The 14,900-nt window shown below is 50.8% G+C and overlaps 1 protein-coding gene across 1 annotated transcript in view; it reads right to left on the reverse strand.

Moving 5' to 3' along the window:
• The window catches only part of SRRM3 (serine/arginine repetitive matrix 3), an 85,675-nt gene that overhangs the window by 53,061 nt on the left and 17,714 nt on the right, over positions 1 to 14,900 (reverse strand). The window lies entirely within an intron of this gene.

The following is a 14,900-nucleotide window of genomic DNA, read 5'->3' on the forward strand; positions in this document are numbered from 1 at the left end:
ACTGCAGGGCTTGGCTTATGGGTGACCCCTCTATCTGTTGGTCATCTGAGCCAGGGACATGTGTGGAGCTTGGATACCCCTATTGCCCTGACCCACAACAGTTCACCTGTCATCAAGTCAGGTCCCTCATCCCCTCTTCTTTGATCATTTTTTGAGACAGGGTCTCACTCTGTCACCCAGACTGGAGTGCAGTGGCACAGTCATAGCTCACTGCAGCCTTGAACTCCTGAGCTCAAGCGATAGCCTCCCACCTCAGTCTCCCGAGTAGCTGTAACTACAGGCATGTGCCACCATACCCAGCTAATTAAAACAAAATAATTTTTTTGATTTGTAGAGTCAAGGTCTTGCTATTTTGCCCAGGCTGGTCTTGAACTCCTGGCTTCAAACGATCCTTCCACCTCAGCCTCCCAAAGTACTGAGATCACAGGCAAGAGCCACCGCGTCCAGCCCCATCCCCTCTTCTCAACATCTGCCACATTTATCCACTTCCTCTCCTCCCCTGTTACCACCTGGACCCAAGCTCCTTCCTCCACACAGGTCCACTGCCTCACTGTGGTTGCCTGGCCTCCCTGCTCTCAGACCTTCATCCTCCATTGGCAACTTGGCAGATGAGTCCAGGAGCAAATTAGACCATGTCATGCCCTGGTTAGCAGCCTCCCGTGACTCTTGTCACCTTGGCTTAAAGCCACAACATGGCCCTGCCTCCTGGTCCAGCTCCATCTCCACCACTCCCCACCACACACATCCTCCTCCACCTCTCTTGGCTCCAGGCCCTTTCCTGGGACACTCTTCATTCTTAGTTGTCCTCAAAGTCACTGCTGATAGGCATCATCACCTTTTGGAAGCCTTTCTTTCCCCTCTGGCTGGTGTCAGCCTCCCAGAGCTCTTTTTTTTTTTTTTTGGAGATGGAGTCTCACTCTGTCACCCAGGCTGGAGTGCAGTGGTGCAATCTTGGCTCACTGCAACCTCCACCTCCTGGGTTCAAGTGATTCTCCCACCTCAGCCTCCTGAGTAGCTGGAATTATAGGTGCCTGCCACCTTACCTGGCTACTTTTTGTATTTTTAGTAGAAATGGGGTTTCACCATGTTGGCCAGGCTGGTCTTGAACTCCTGACCTCAGGTGATCTGCCCTCCCAAAGTGCTGGGATTACAGGCATGAGCCACCACTCCTGGCCTTACCTCCCAGAGCTTTTGCTGTTGTTGCTGTGGGTTCACAGGTCTGGCTCCCCCTGGGCTGATGGCAACTTAGCTTTCAATTCCTAGCTCCAGCTAAGTGCCTAGTGCATGTGAAGCTCAATGCGCCCAGGCTGAACAAAGACAGTGACAACAGGAGGCAAGATAGAGGAATACATGGCATGGCCCTGGATACAGCCTGCAAGACCCCTTTGCATTCTGTCGAATGCTATCTTGCAGCTTCATCCCATGCTGCACCCCGTCCTGCAACCAACACCCAGCCCCTTAGCCTTGATCCTCATCCCCCAAAGGCGTGCTTTTACTTCCTCCTTTGTGCCTTTGCCTATGTGTTTCCCCTCCGCTGGAGTCCTGTTCTTCACCTAGGGAACTTCAACTCATCCTTCAGGGCCCAGCCCAAAAATCACCTCCTATGGGAAGTCTTCCGCTCTTCCAGCAAGGATGAGTCATTCCCTCTTTGTGCTTCTGCATCTTTTGTCCACACTTTTTTTTCTTTTTGAGATGGAGTCTGGCTCTGTCGCCCAGGCTGGAGTGCAGTGGCCGGATCTCAGCTCACTGCAAGCTCCGCCTCCCGGGTTCAGGCCATTCTCCTGCCTCAGCCTCCCGAGTAGCTGGGACTACAGGCACCCGCCACCTCGCCCGGCTAGTTTTTTGTATTTTTTAGTAGAGACGGGGTTTCACTGTGTTAGACAAGATGGTCTCGATCTCCTGACCTCGTGATCCGCCCGTCTCAGCCTCCCAAAGTGCTGGGATTACAGGCTTGAGCCACCGTGCCCGGCCTTTGTCCACACTTTTTAAATGCGACATTTAGATACCAAGATTCAGTTGGCTGTTTGCTTCTAACTCCTATTCTAGACTGTGAGCCCTTTTAGGGGAGGGGACCATCCTTTCATTCTGGCTCATTAGAGCCTACCCCAGCACCAGGCAATGCAAGAGGCACACTGAAAGTGTGGGGAGAGCACGAAGGCGCCAGTGAGAGCCCTGGAAGCCATGCTGTTCTGCACATCTTCCCTCTGACCTGGGCAAGGCTCCCCAGCCTTGAACTTGGCCTGAGCTCCTGGAGGGCAGAGGGTGAAAACTGGTGAGAGTCGTTCTGAATGCACTCAGATCTCCAAACCCTGAGAAATTCTAGCCTCAGTGCTAGGAGAACACCTGGCTAGCAATGCTAGGTTGCCCAGGGTAATCTTTGCAGAAATGATTGAGGAGGAAAAGAGAGCTATGTGAAGAGAGGCGTGGCAGATGCAGTCTGGATTTTCACTAGAACAGATGGTGGATTTGACCAATTTCACCTGGTGAGTTGGAGAGGCACCGGGCAGGAATCTGCGGCAGGTCATTAATAGAATGACCCAAAACATTGCACACTAAGCCCATTTCCTTCCAAGTCAGGTTTGTTGGGCCAGCAGACTAGGGGGTGACTGCAGGACTGCAGGCACAGGCCCCCTCTGTGAGTCATATGACATTATATTTTATGAAATCATTGTGAGGCCGGGCTCAGTGGCTCACACCTGTAATCCCAGCGCTTTGGGAAGCCAAGGTGGGTGGATCACCTGAGGTCAGGAATTCAAGACCAGCCTGGGCAACATGGTGAAACCCCGTTTCTACTAAAAAATACAAAAATTAGCCAGGCATGGTGGTGGGTGCCTGTAATCCCAGCTACTCAGGAGGCTGAGGCATGAGAATCACTTGAACCTGGGAGATGGAGGTTGCAGTGAGCTGAAATCGCACCATTGTACTTCAGCCTGGGTGACAGGGCGAGACTCTGTCTTGAAAAAAAAAAGAAAGAAAGAAAGAAAAAGAAATTATTGTGAGATTTATCCTTCCTTCCTGCCTGCCTGCCTGCCTGCCTTCCTTCCTTCCTTCCTTCCTTCCTTCCTTCCTTCCTTCCTTCCTTCCTTCCTTCCTTCCAGACTCTCGCTCTGTTGCCCAGGCTAGAGTGCAGTGGCATGACTATAGCTCACTGCAACCTTGACCTCCTGGACTTAAGTGATCTTCCTGCTTCAGCCTCCAAGTAGATGAAAGTACAGGTGCGCCACCATGCCCAGCTGATTTTTAAATTCTTTTTGTAGAGATGGGATCTTGCTATGTTGCCCAGGCTGGTCTCAAGCTCCTGGGCTCAAGTGATCTTCCTGCCTCAGCCTCCCAAAATGTTGGGATTATAGGCATGAGTCACTGCGCCTGGCCTCACTGCGAGATTTCATAAGGTGACACTGTCCTGGTGGGTGCTAATATCCCATTTTGTTGTAATTGGTTGATTGATTGACCTATACTCAAAAAGAGCTAGTTAATGGATCAATGTCATGTTAGATGTAGGTATTTAGTGGAGAATCACAGGGCACTATTCTCACCACATCTGATCCAATATGTTCACTATTGACTGGATAGAACACTGGTAGTCTGACAATCAAATTCACTGAGGACACAGCCTGAGAGGGCTGGTGGATATACAGTCAGAATCTAAAAGGACTCAGTAGTAGGAGACATTGAAAGAATCTAAGAAGGTAAAACAGGGCCAGGTGTGGTGGCTCACATCTGTAATCCCAGCATTTTGGGAGGCTGAAGCGGGCGGATCACAAGGTCAGGAGTTCGAGACCAGCCTGGCCAACATGGTGAAGACCCATCTCTACTAAAAGTACAAAAAATAGCCAGTCATGGTGGTGCATGCCTGCAATCTAAGCTGCTCGGGAGGCTGAGGCGGGAGAATCACTTGAACCCGGAGGCAGAGATTGCAGTGAGCTGAGATTGCACCACTGCACTCCAGCCTGGGCAATTGAGCAAGATGCCGAGAAAAAGAAGAAGAAGAAGAAAGAAGATGAAGAAAGAAGAAAGAAGAGGAAAGAGGAAAGAGGAAAGAAGAAAGAAAGAAAGAAAGAAAGAAAGAAAGAAGAAGAAGAAGAAGAAGAAGAAGAAGAAGAAGAAGAAGAAGAAGAAGAAGAAGAAGAAGAAAGAAGGAAGAAGGAAGAAGGAAGAAGGAAGAAGGAAGAAGGAGAAACAGGATAGTGAGAAGTGCCACATTCTGAATCTGGGTCCCAAACTAAAATTGGAATGGGGTAGACATAGTTTAGAAGCAGAATGTTTAGGAAGGATTATGGGGATTTTCAATGATTACAGACTCAATTTGAGTCAATATCACAATGTGGCTGCCAAAAATGCATGTTATCTTAGGATATATCAACAAAAATAGGATGCTAAGGAGGGGGAAGATTATAAGAATATACAGGTGGTCAGAATACCTAGCTTCAAATATACGAAGGTTTGTAGAGGATCTAGGTCAAACCTGGCTGAATCGACTGAGAGGCTTGTTAGAAGTAGCGATGTTTAGCTAGCATTGCCAGATTTGCCAAATAGGAACCCAGTTAAATTAAATTTGAATTTTATATTTGGAACATACTTCTACTAAGAAATTATTCGTTGTTTATCTGAAATTCAAATTTAACTGAGTGTCCTATATTTCATATGTCAGTGCTACCTGGAATCCAACCCAGATCCACTGAATCAAAGTCTCAGCCGGGCGCGGTGGCTCAAGCCTGTAATCTCAGCACTTTGGGAGGCCGAGGTGGGCCGATCACGAGGTCAGGAGATCGAGACCATCCTGGCTAACACGGTGAAACCCCTTCTCTACTAAATATACAAAAAATTAGCCAGGCGTAGTGGCGGGCGCCTGTAGTCCCAGCTACTCGGGAGGCTGAGGCAGGAGAATGGCCTGAACCCGGGGGGCGGAGCTTGCAGTGAGCCAAGATCTCGCCACTGCACTCCAGCCTGGGTGACAGAGTGAGACTCCGTCTCAAAAAAAAAAGGTCTCTGGGGATGAAATTTCTCATGTCCCCCAGGTCCTCCTGATATAGCCCAAGTATGGACCACCAATTAGGGGGAGGTGGGCAGTGGTCTAGAAATAGCCATTTTCAAATTTTATTGCCACCAGGAAGACTTGTTAAGACACAGATTTGTTTTGTTTTGTTTTGTTTTGTTTTGTTTTGTTTAGATGGCATCTTGCACTGTCACCCGGGCTGGAGTGCAATGGTGCAGTCTCGGCTCACTGCAACCTCTGCCTCCTGGGTTTACATGATTCTCCTGCCTCAGCCTCCTGAGTAGCTGGGATTACAGGTGCACACCACTACACCCGGCTAACTTTTTGTATTTTTAGTAGAGACGGAGTTCCACTATGCTGGCCAGACAGGTCTTGAACTTCTGACCTCGTGATCCGCCCGCCTCGGCCTCCCAAAGTGCTGGGATTACAGGCTTGAGCCACCGCACCCAGCAAGACACAGATTGTTGACTTCACCCCCAGAGTTTCTGATTTGATAGATGTGGAGTGGGGCTTGAGAATTTGCATTTCTAACAAGTAACACCAACACTACTGGTCCTTAGACTACCTTAAGAGGAACAAGGCCCTAGCCAATCTGCAAGACAGAGCCAAGATTCTCGCAGGCAAGTCATCTAGTGTTGATTTCAGCTCAGTTCAAAAAAGAGTCTTGTCTTGTTTTGTTTTTTATTTTATAATAATCAAAACTCTTTAAAAACTAAGGAGTTCTGGCCGGATTTGGTGGCTTGCACCTGTAATCTCAGCACTTTGGGAGGCAGAGGCGGGCGGATCACTTGAGGTCAGGAACTCGAGACCAGCCTGGCCAATATGGTGAAACACTGTCTCTACTAAAAATACAAAAAATAGCTGAATGTGGTGGCGTGTGCCTATAATCCCAGCTACTTGGGAAGATGAGGCATGAGAATAGCTTGAACCCAGGAGGCATAGGTTGCAGTGGCCTGAGATCGTGTCACTGCACTTCAGCCTGGGTAACAGAGTGACATTTCGTCTCAAAACACAAACAAACAAAACTAAGCAGTTTGTCCTAGGATGAATGAGGTCCCTGTTACAGGAATTGTTCAAACATGAGATAGAAACGATATTCATGCATTCACTCAACAAACACTCACCCAGCATCTACTCTGGGCCCTACTTTATTAGAGGCTGCGGGTATAGAGATGAACATGACGCCATCATGGTCCTCTAGAAGCTCACAGGCTGGTTCAGGAGACTGACAGGTAAACAGCAGAGTAGTGTGATAAAAGAGAACTGGAGAAGTGTCTGTAGCCCTGCTTGGTTGGTCAACACAGGCTTCCCAGCAAGGCTGGGAGGGAGCAGGAGGCAGGGCTGCCAGAGCTAGTGAGGATGACCAGGATTCAAGAAATGAATGGGCCAATCTGGCAGGGTTTGTAATTGACTGGATGTGGGATGGGGGAGGCAGCTTAGATGACACCGGGTCTCTGGCCTGGGTGACCAGGTGGGTGGTGCAGTCATTTACTGTGATGGGGAACGTGGAGAACAAATAGGGGTTGCTTGAGGGTGAGGGGTTTGCAGGGGCAAGCAGGCAGAGATGAAGTCTAGAGCCATAACTCTAACTTGTTCTGGTCCTTGGAGGCATTGACACTGTCCTTCTTTGGAGGCAGTGCAGCAAATGGGAAGTCTTCACATTACCACTGATTGGCTGTGAGACCCTGAACAAGTCCCTTCCCCTCTCTGCACCCTTGTTTCTCCCACTGAACAATGACTCAAAGACCCCATGGGTCCTTTCCTACTCTGGAAGTCTGGGTAATATTAACTCTAAATGTGTGGCATCAGGCTGGGTGTGGTGGCTCACACCTGTAATCCCACCACTTTGGGAGGCCAAAGCAGGTGGATCACCTGAGGCCAGGAGTTCGAGACCAGCCTGACCAACATGATGAAACCCCATCTCTACTAAAAATACAAGAATTAGCTGGGGGTGGTGGTGCATGCCTGTAATCTCAGCTACTTGGGAGAGTGAGGCTTGAACCCAGGAGGTGGAGGTTGCAGTGAGCCAAGATCGCACCATTGCACTCCAGCCTGGGCAACAAGAGCAACTCAATCTCAAAAAAATAAATAAATAGCACCAGACCTTCAGCCCACTTCCTTTCTGCTAATACAGCCAGGAGCCAGGGCCCCACCGGCCACCCTTAGAGCTCAACTGAGGCTGTCCCCAGCATTGGGTCAGCTCCCAAGGGCAAGCCCAGATACTGGAGCCAGCCAAACCCATGTGCAGATTAAGTCATTAAACCCTAGTTTAATGCCTGCCAAAGGGGCACACCCCCTCTTCTGCAAGCCAGGAAGCGGTTAAAGGCCTAGAGGCCTGATTTTCCAGCCTCCTGGCTGGGTCCCTGGACTTGCCTCCCTCCCATAAGCCCAAGCCTGGGTTTCCTGAGCAGCCTGGCTGTGGACAGAATGGGCCACAAACTGGATGCTGCTACCTGCAAGTGATTAATTGAAGGTGAAACAACTCATCTGTACTGCAGGGTCCAGCCTGTTCCGGAAAGTCAGCTGCTGACAGGCACAGAGGCCTCTCAGCTAATGAGGTCAGAACTCACCCTGGGGCTCAGAGGGAGAAGATGCTGAGATCGGTAGTGACCTGGTCAGGTCTGGGGGAGAGGGAACGGGCTGTAGTGAGAAGTGAACCACAGATGGGTCTGGGAGGAGACCTGACCCTGCCCCGGGGACCCCTGATTTGAGAAGGAGACAGGACGGTGATCTTTGGGAGTTCATGAGCTGAGAGACCTAGGGCATGTGACTTCAACTCTCTGGGCCTCAGTTTCCTTGCCTGTAAAATGAAACTAATTAATAATAGTGCCTTCCTCACAGTACCTAGTGTGCAATGAATGTGCCTACCCTCACAGTACCTAGTGTGCAATGAATGTCTCATAAATGGCACTGGAGATCATTATTATTATTAATTATTATTATTATTGTAGAGACAGGGTCTCACGAGGTTGCCCAGGCTGGTCTCAAACTCTTGGCCTCAAGTGATCCCCCCGCCTTGGCTTCCCAAAGCAAGGGGATTACAGGAGGGAGCAAACTCCTCCATGCTCCCCATCTCTCTGGCAGCACCGCAGCCCTCCAGCACCATGGACAGCACCCCCCACAACAATTCAGGGGGCGCATTTGCTCCTCGGGCTGAGAAGCCTCTCTTGCCGGGTGGGGGAGGGGGGGCCGGGGGCAAGGGGGGGGCGGGGAAGGCGAGGGGGGGCGGGGAGGGCGAGGGGGGGCGGGGAGGGTGGGGGGGCGGGGAGGGCGAGGGGGGGCGGGGAGGGCGGGGGGGGGCGGGGAGGGCGAGGGGGGGCGGGGAGGGCGAGGGGGGGCGGGGAGGGCGAGGGGGGGCGGGGAGGGCGAGGGGGGTGCAGCATCCTTCCTCTAGGGGCTTTTTTCCCTGGCCCTGCCAGCCAGAGGCAAGCCTCCCCAGAGATAATGTCAGGACTCAGAGCCTCCACACGCTACAAAGTACAGATTCCCACAGCTTCAAGTGAACACTTGAGCACTCCGTCTGCGGTCACACAATTTAACCACCTTCTTACTTCTAAGATCTTTCTGCTGTCTTCTACGAGGGCCAGGAAAAAGAGTGTTAGACCAGAACAAAGACTTGGAGTCAAAAGACTAGCTTAAATTCTGGCTCCACTACTTCTGCCTGGGTGATCAGGAAAAGTCATTAAACTTCTCCGAGCCTCAGTTTCCTCATCTGTAAAATAGAGTGTTGGGATTCGATCAGGCTGGTGGGAAAAATATTAGTTATGATAACCACAAAACCCTTTTGGAAGGCCTGAGGGTTTTCACATGACTTCGGTAATAGACCCTGGAGAAGACGGCCTGGTCCTATTACCTTTAGTTAAATGGATTAGAGTAGTAAATAACGGGATGTGGGGAAGTTATCTAGTTAACTTGTTTACTCATGTAGTCTTAAGACCAGTCTTTGATGTGTGCTTTTCACTCGGGAAGTCCTCAATGTCAATTACCCTCTAATGGCGCTGACTCAAGCTTTGGTTAACTAATCTTAATGAATAAATGTGAGTCTCCCTAGCTGATCCAGGCGGCCGCAGCGACAAACCTCTCTTGGTGTGTAGGCGGTCACTCAGCAGGACTGGCAAAACAGAATATCTGTGTATCAGTGCACGTTTTATTCATCCATCATTTGGGTCAGGGTCTGCGGGCAGACCCTCACAGCTAACGCCCTCTTGCGAGGAGCAAGACCTCAATGGAGACAATATTCCCTAGTCTTGTAGCTTGTAGCGTGGTGGGATCATTCACTCATTCTTTCTTGCAGTAACAGGCTTGTTATGAAGACAGATCCTGATGCCATTCTCTCACCCACCCACCCACCCAGTCTTGTGGGAGCAAAAAAGAGACCAGGGAGGCTCTACCTTTGCCTAGCATGGTCAGGGAAGGTTTCATGAGGAGAATGATGTTAGAAATGTGCCTTTGAAAGATGTGTCTTCGGCCGGGCGCGGTGGCTCACGCCTGTGATCCTAGCATTTTGGGAGGCTGAGGTCGGCGGATTGCCTGAGCTCAGGAATTCGAGACCAGCCTGGTCAACACAGTGAAACCCCGTCTCTACTAAAATACAAAAAATTAGCCAGGCCTGGCAGCGTGCACCTGTACTCCCAGCTACTTGGGAGGCTGTGGCTGGAGAATTGCTTGAACCCGGGAGCTGGAGCTTGCAGTGAGCCATGATCGTGTCACTGCACTCCAGCCTGGGGGACAGAGCAAGACCCTGTCTCAAAAAAAAAGAAAAAAAAAACAAAACAAAAAAAAAGAGGGAAGAGAAGGGACAGGGGGAGGGGGAAGTGGGGGGAGGGGAGGGGAGGCTCTGTCTCAAAAAAAAAAAAGGAAGGGAAGGGAAGAGAAGGGGGCAAGTGGGGGGAGGGGAGGGGAGGGGAAGGGAAGGAAGGGGAGGGAAGGGAAAGGCAGGAAGGGAAGGCAAAAGCCAAGGGCATGTTAAGATCCAGGGACCCTTGACTAAGAGGGCTACAGTGGAATGGAATTTCTGATCCAGGAAGCTGCATTCCTGTGAAGTTGGTGGCTGCAAACACAGGATGAGATCTTCCAGAAAAAAAGCCCAGTGTGGGGGCAGCAGGCGGGCAGGGATGTGCCTCCTGAGGAAAAAGATTCTTTGTAACTGTCAGAAACGAGACAGAACTGACAAATACGCATGAAACCAGGTCCTTAAGTTGTGAAACTCATTCTGGGTTTTGTTAAAAATAAGTGTGCGTAACAATTGTTTGTCAAGATACTTTATCAAGCTGGAAAAGAAAAGCCATCTGCCTCATGTCCAAGGAATCTAGGTGTGTCCCCACTCCAAATCCTGGCACTGAAGCCAGGTGCAGTCGTGACAGGGACATACTCCCTGGAGCACTCTCCTACTGACCCTTCCCTTCTCTGTGTAAGGACCCTTCTGCAGACCTCCAGCCTTGAACACTTTATATTGAAAACTTCTCCTGTGCTCACTGCCCAAGAGCGTGGGGCTGGGGGAGTAAGAACCAGAGGACCAAGAGACACCCCATCAACTCCAGGGTTGGGTCATTCATTCAGGTCACAGCTACTTGTGAGTGGCTACTCTGGGGTTCACCAGAGGACAAGAGAGAAATGCAGAAGGAGAAGCTCTGGTGCTTATCAGGCTGGGGATGATGGATGCATGACAGAGACATCTAACGGAGCTGGGTTGTGTCGGAAAAGGAGCATAACCAGGAGGTCTCCCCAGAGGAGAGATCTTGAAGCATAAGTAGGAGTTGGCAGGACAAAGGAGGAGGAGAAGGATGTCCTGGTCAGGGTGTGGGGGTGAGCGGGAAGAAGGCATGGAGAGGAAAGAGGGAAAAGCATGGACTTGAAGCTGGGCGCTGTGGCTCACTCCTATAATCCCAGCATTTTGGGAGACTGAGCCAGGAGGATCATTTGAGGTCAGGAGTTCGAGACCAGCCTGGCCAGTATGGTGAAACCCTGTCTCCACCAAAAATACAAAAATTAGCCAGGCATGATGGCGGGTGCCTGTAATCCCAGCTACTTGGGAGGCTGAGGTATGAGAATCACTTGAACCCAGGAGGCAGAGGTTGCAGTGAGCCGAGATCACACCACTGCACTCCAGCCTGAGCGACAGAGGGAGACTCCATCTCAAAAAATTAAAAAAAAAAAAAAAAAAAAAAAAAAAGCATAGGCTTGTCTTGCTGAGCCCACTGAGCCAGGAGGGGAAGGAGGGCCATGTCCCCAGGGCCTTCAGACTCAGGCTGAGGACCTAGGACCATACCCTGCAGGCAATAGGGAGCCAGTGCAGGGTATTGAGCTGGGGAGGTCAGATTTGCATTTTGGAAAAATCTCTGGCAGTTTTTTTTGTTTGTTTGTTTTGGTTTGTTTTTTTTTTTTGAGACGAGGTCTCCTTCTATCACCCAGACTGGAGTGCAGTGGTGCAATTATGGCTCACTGCAGACTCTACCTCCTGGGCTCAAGAGATCCTCCCACCTCAGCCTCCCAAGTAGCTGGCCACTACTACATGCAGGCGCATACAACCATGTCCAGCTAATTTTTAAAATTTTTGTAGAGACAGGGTCTCACTAGGTTGCCCAAGTTTGTCTCTAACTCCTGGCAAATCAAGCAACCCTCCTGTCTTGGCCTCCCAAAGCTCTGCGATTGCAGGTGTGAGCCACTGTGTTCAGCTCTCTCTTGCAGCCTGATGCCCCCAGGCCCCTAAAGGATAACCCAGTCCACATGAGCCAAGACAGACCTGTGCCCGTCAGCCAGTCGCAGATGCGTTCAAATCACTTACTAGGTGTGCTTCAGTGACGTAATCTCTGCCTTATCTGTAAAATGGGGTTAATATAAGTACCCCCACCTCAGGGTAAGGAGTAAAGGAATAACGTGTGTACAGTGCCTGGGGAGGTGATAAGCTCTATGCATTAAGCGTTAGCTGTTATCAGCCGTGAACTATGCCAATCAGTCTAACTCATTGGGAGGAAATATAGATCCATATAAATCAGAACAGATCAGGTCTATAATTACCATTTTAAATCATTACAAACACCCATAGCCCAATCATGGCGCTTTTCACAGATACAAACCCACATAGACCAGTAGAGACCAGTAGAGATGGGTAAGAAGAGGCCAGGCCTGGTGGCTCACACCTGTAATCCCAGCAATTTGGGAGGCTGAGGTAGGTGGATCACCTGAGGTCAGGAGTTTGAGACCAGCCTGGCCAACATGGTGAAACCCCTTTACCAAAAATACAAAAATTAACCGGGTGTGGTGGCGGGCACCTGTGATCCCAGCGACTTGGGAGGCTGAGGCAGGAAAATCGCTTGAACCCAGGAGGCGGAGTTTGCGGTGAACCGAGATTGCACCATTGCACTCCAGCCTGGGCAACAAAGCAAGACCTTGTCTGGAAAAAAAACAAACAAAAAAAATATGGTAAGAAGACACTGCAGGGAGAGGCCTGGGAGGAAGTGGCTCAAGCAGCCGGCAGAGCCCAGTGAACTTTCTCCATGACTCCTTGAAGTCTCTCTGGAGAGGCGCTGGTGCTGGCACGGCTGTTTGTTACCCAACCCTCCAGAAGACGCGGTGAGGGGAGGGGAACTGCTGAAAGCGTTGCTTTCAGTAATTCAGCAGCTGGAGCTTCCTGCCGCCGCTGCTGGAGCTGGAGGAAAATCTTGGCCAGAGCCCCCAGGCTGGGGCTGGCTGGGGGTGGGAGGGCTGGTTCCTGGAGGGGCAGGCAGCTGGGCTTGCAAGGGTGCAGGCACTACAGCTCTGCGTTTTGGCCATAGCCCGTGTGGTCCCTCTTCTGCCCTCCCCTTTTCAGTCTAGGGCTGGGTCAAGCCATGCCTGGGCAGGGCTCAGGTTGACCCTTTCCCTGCCATCTTAGTCTGTGCTGGGGAATGGAGGTGGCTAGGCTGGCAAAGTTCCCAGGGCCAAGATGGGGTGCTGAGGACGGCGAGGCAGAGAAGACAAATCTGCAGACCACAGGAGAAAGTCCTGGTGGCTTAGCTGGCAATATGCCCAGCCCTATGCTAGTCCCTGTCTAGCTCCACACCACATTCCGCTCCACCCAAGAACGCACTGACCCACGCTGTTCCTCATGCCTGGAAGGTTCTTCCTCATCTACCCATCCTGCAAAACTGCTCAAGCATCACCTCCTCCGTGAAGCCTTCCCTGACTACCTGGAAGGACTTCCTGGAGGACATGCCTCTGCTGTCACCCTCTGGCTACTACTCACCATCTAGCATGACTGTTGCTCCCTGGGTGACTGAGGGCTGTCCAAGGGCTGAGACTGGGCCGATCTACATCTGTACCCCTAGTGCCCAGCACAGGGCTTGGCACAGAGCAGCCACCTGGAACTGTTTGTTGAGACCCCGCCTGTGTTTGCACCAATAGGCGCTCACTACTTATTGTTTTACCACCATCATCTCTGGGAACTACAGAGGGAGAAGTCCTTGGTCACTGCTCTCACTATGCCTAGACTATGTGCATGCTGACATTTTTATGGGCCTCATGTACTTTGGGTCATCTACTTTATAAATCCTGGAGTCCAGCCTTGTCTTTGTTTGTTTGTTTTTGAGACAGTATCTCGCTGTGTTGCCCAGGCTGAGTGCAGTGGTGTGATCTCAGCTCACTGTAACCTCTACCTCCTGGGTTCCAGGTTCCAGCCATTCTCATGCCTTAGCTGCCCAAGTAGCTGGGATTACAAGCATGTGCCACTAGGTCTGGCTAATTTTTTGTATCTTTAGTAGAGATGGGGTTTCACTATGTTGGCCAGGCTGGTCTCAAACTCCTAACCTCAAGTGATCCACCCGCCTTGGCCTCCCAGAGTGCTGGGATGACAGGTGTGAGTCACTGCACCCGGCCCCAGCCCCGTCTTTGAATAGATAGGAAGGACTTGCCTGGTCGAGGCTCCTGTCTTTGCTGGCTCTGATTTGGGTTCCTGGAGCACAGATTTGGGTGGCAATGAAGCAGGCTGCCCACAGCATCCCCTCAGGTATCTGCTGGGCTGGCTGAGATCAAAGAGAAAGCTGGCTGGGAGCTGGAGCATCACTGACAAGGGTCAAGGAGGGACAAGGAGGCCTCCGCTGTCTGCTGCCTCCAGAGGAGTCCACAGTACAGGTAATGCAGCCCAGGTGAGAACAGGTAACAATGCTCAGGTAAGATCAGTGCAGATTGATGTAGCCCAGGACAGGTCATACAGAGCCTTGTAAATGGGACAGACCTAGCCAAACCAGGAGCTCAGACCGGCTGATGAACAGAGGACAGTGAGGACACTGCACCCCAGCACGACAGACAGCTGGAAGGTATCAGAACAAGCAACACTGGCTACTGGAAGCAATACAGGTCGGGCGTGGTGGCTCATGCCTATAATCCCAGCACTTTGGAAGGCTGAGGCAGGCGGATCACTTGAGGCCAGGAGTTCAAGGCCAGCCTGGCCAATATGGCCATCTCTACTAAAAATACAAAAATTAGCCAGGTATGGTGGCGGGTGCCTGTAATCCCAGTTACTCGGGAGGCTGAGGCAGGAGAACTGCTTGAACCCGAGAGGCGGAGGTTGCAGTGAGCCAAGATCACGCCACTACACTCCAGCCTGGGTAATAAGAGTGAGACTGTGTCTCAAAAAAAAAAAAAACAAAAAACAATTAGCCAGGTGTGATAGTGCATGCCTATAGTCCCAGCTACTTGGGAGGCTGAGGCAGGAGAATCGCTTGAACCCGGGAAGCAGAGGTTGCAGTGAGCCGAGATTTTGCCACTGCACTCCAGCCTGGGCAACAGAGTCAGAACTTGCCAAAATAAAAAAAAAAAAAGAAAGAAGGAAGGAAGGAAAGAAAGAAAGAAGGAAGGAAGGAAGGAAAGAAAGAAAGAAAAGAAAGAAAGAAAGAAAGAAAAGAAAGAAAGAAAGAAAGAAAGAAAG

The sequence above is a fragment of the Macaca mulatta genome, chromosome 3 (assembly GCF_049350105.2).
Source record: "Macaca mulatta isolate MMU2019108-1 chromosome 3, T2T-MMU8v2.0, whole genome shotgun sequence".
Lineage (NCBI taxonomy): Eukaryota > Metazoa > Chordata > Mammalia > Primates > Cercopithecidae > Macaca > Macaca mulatta.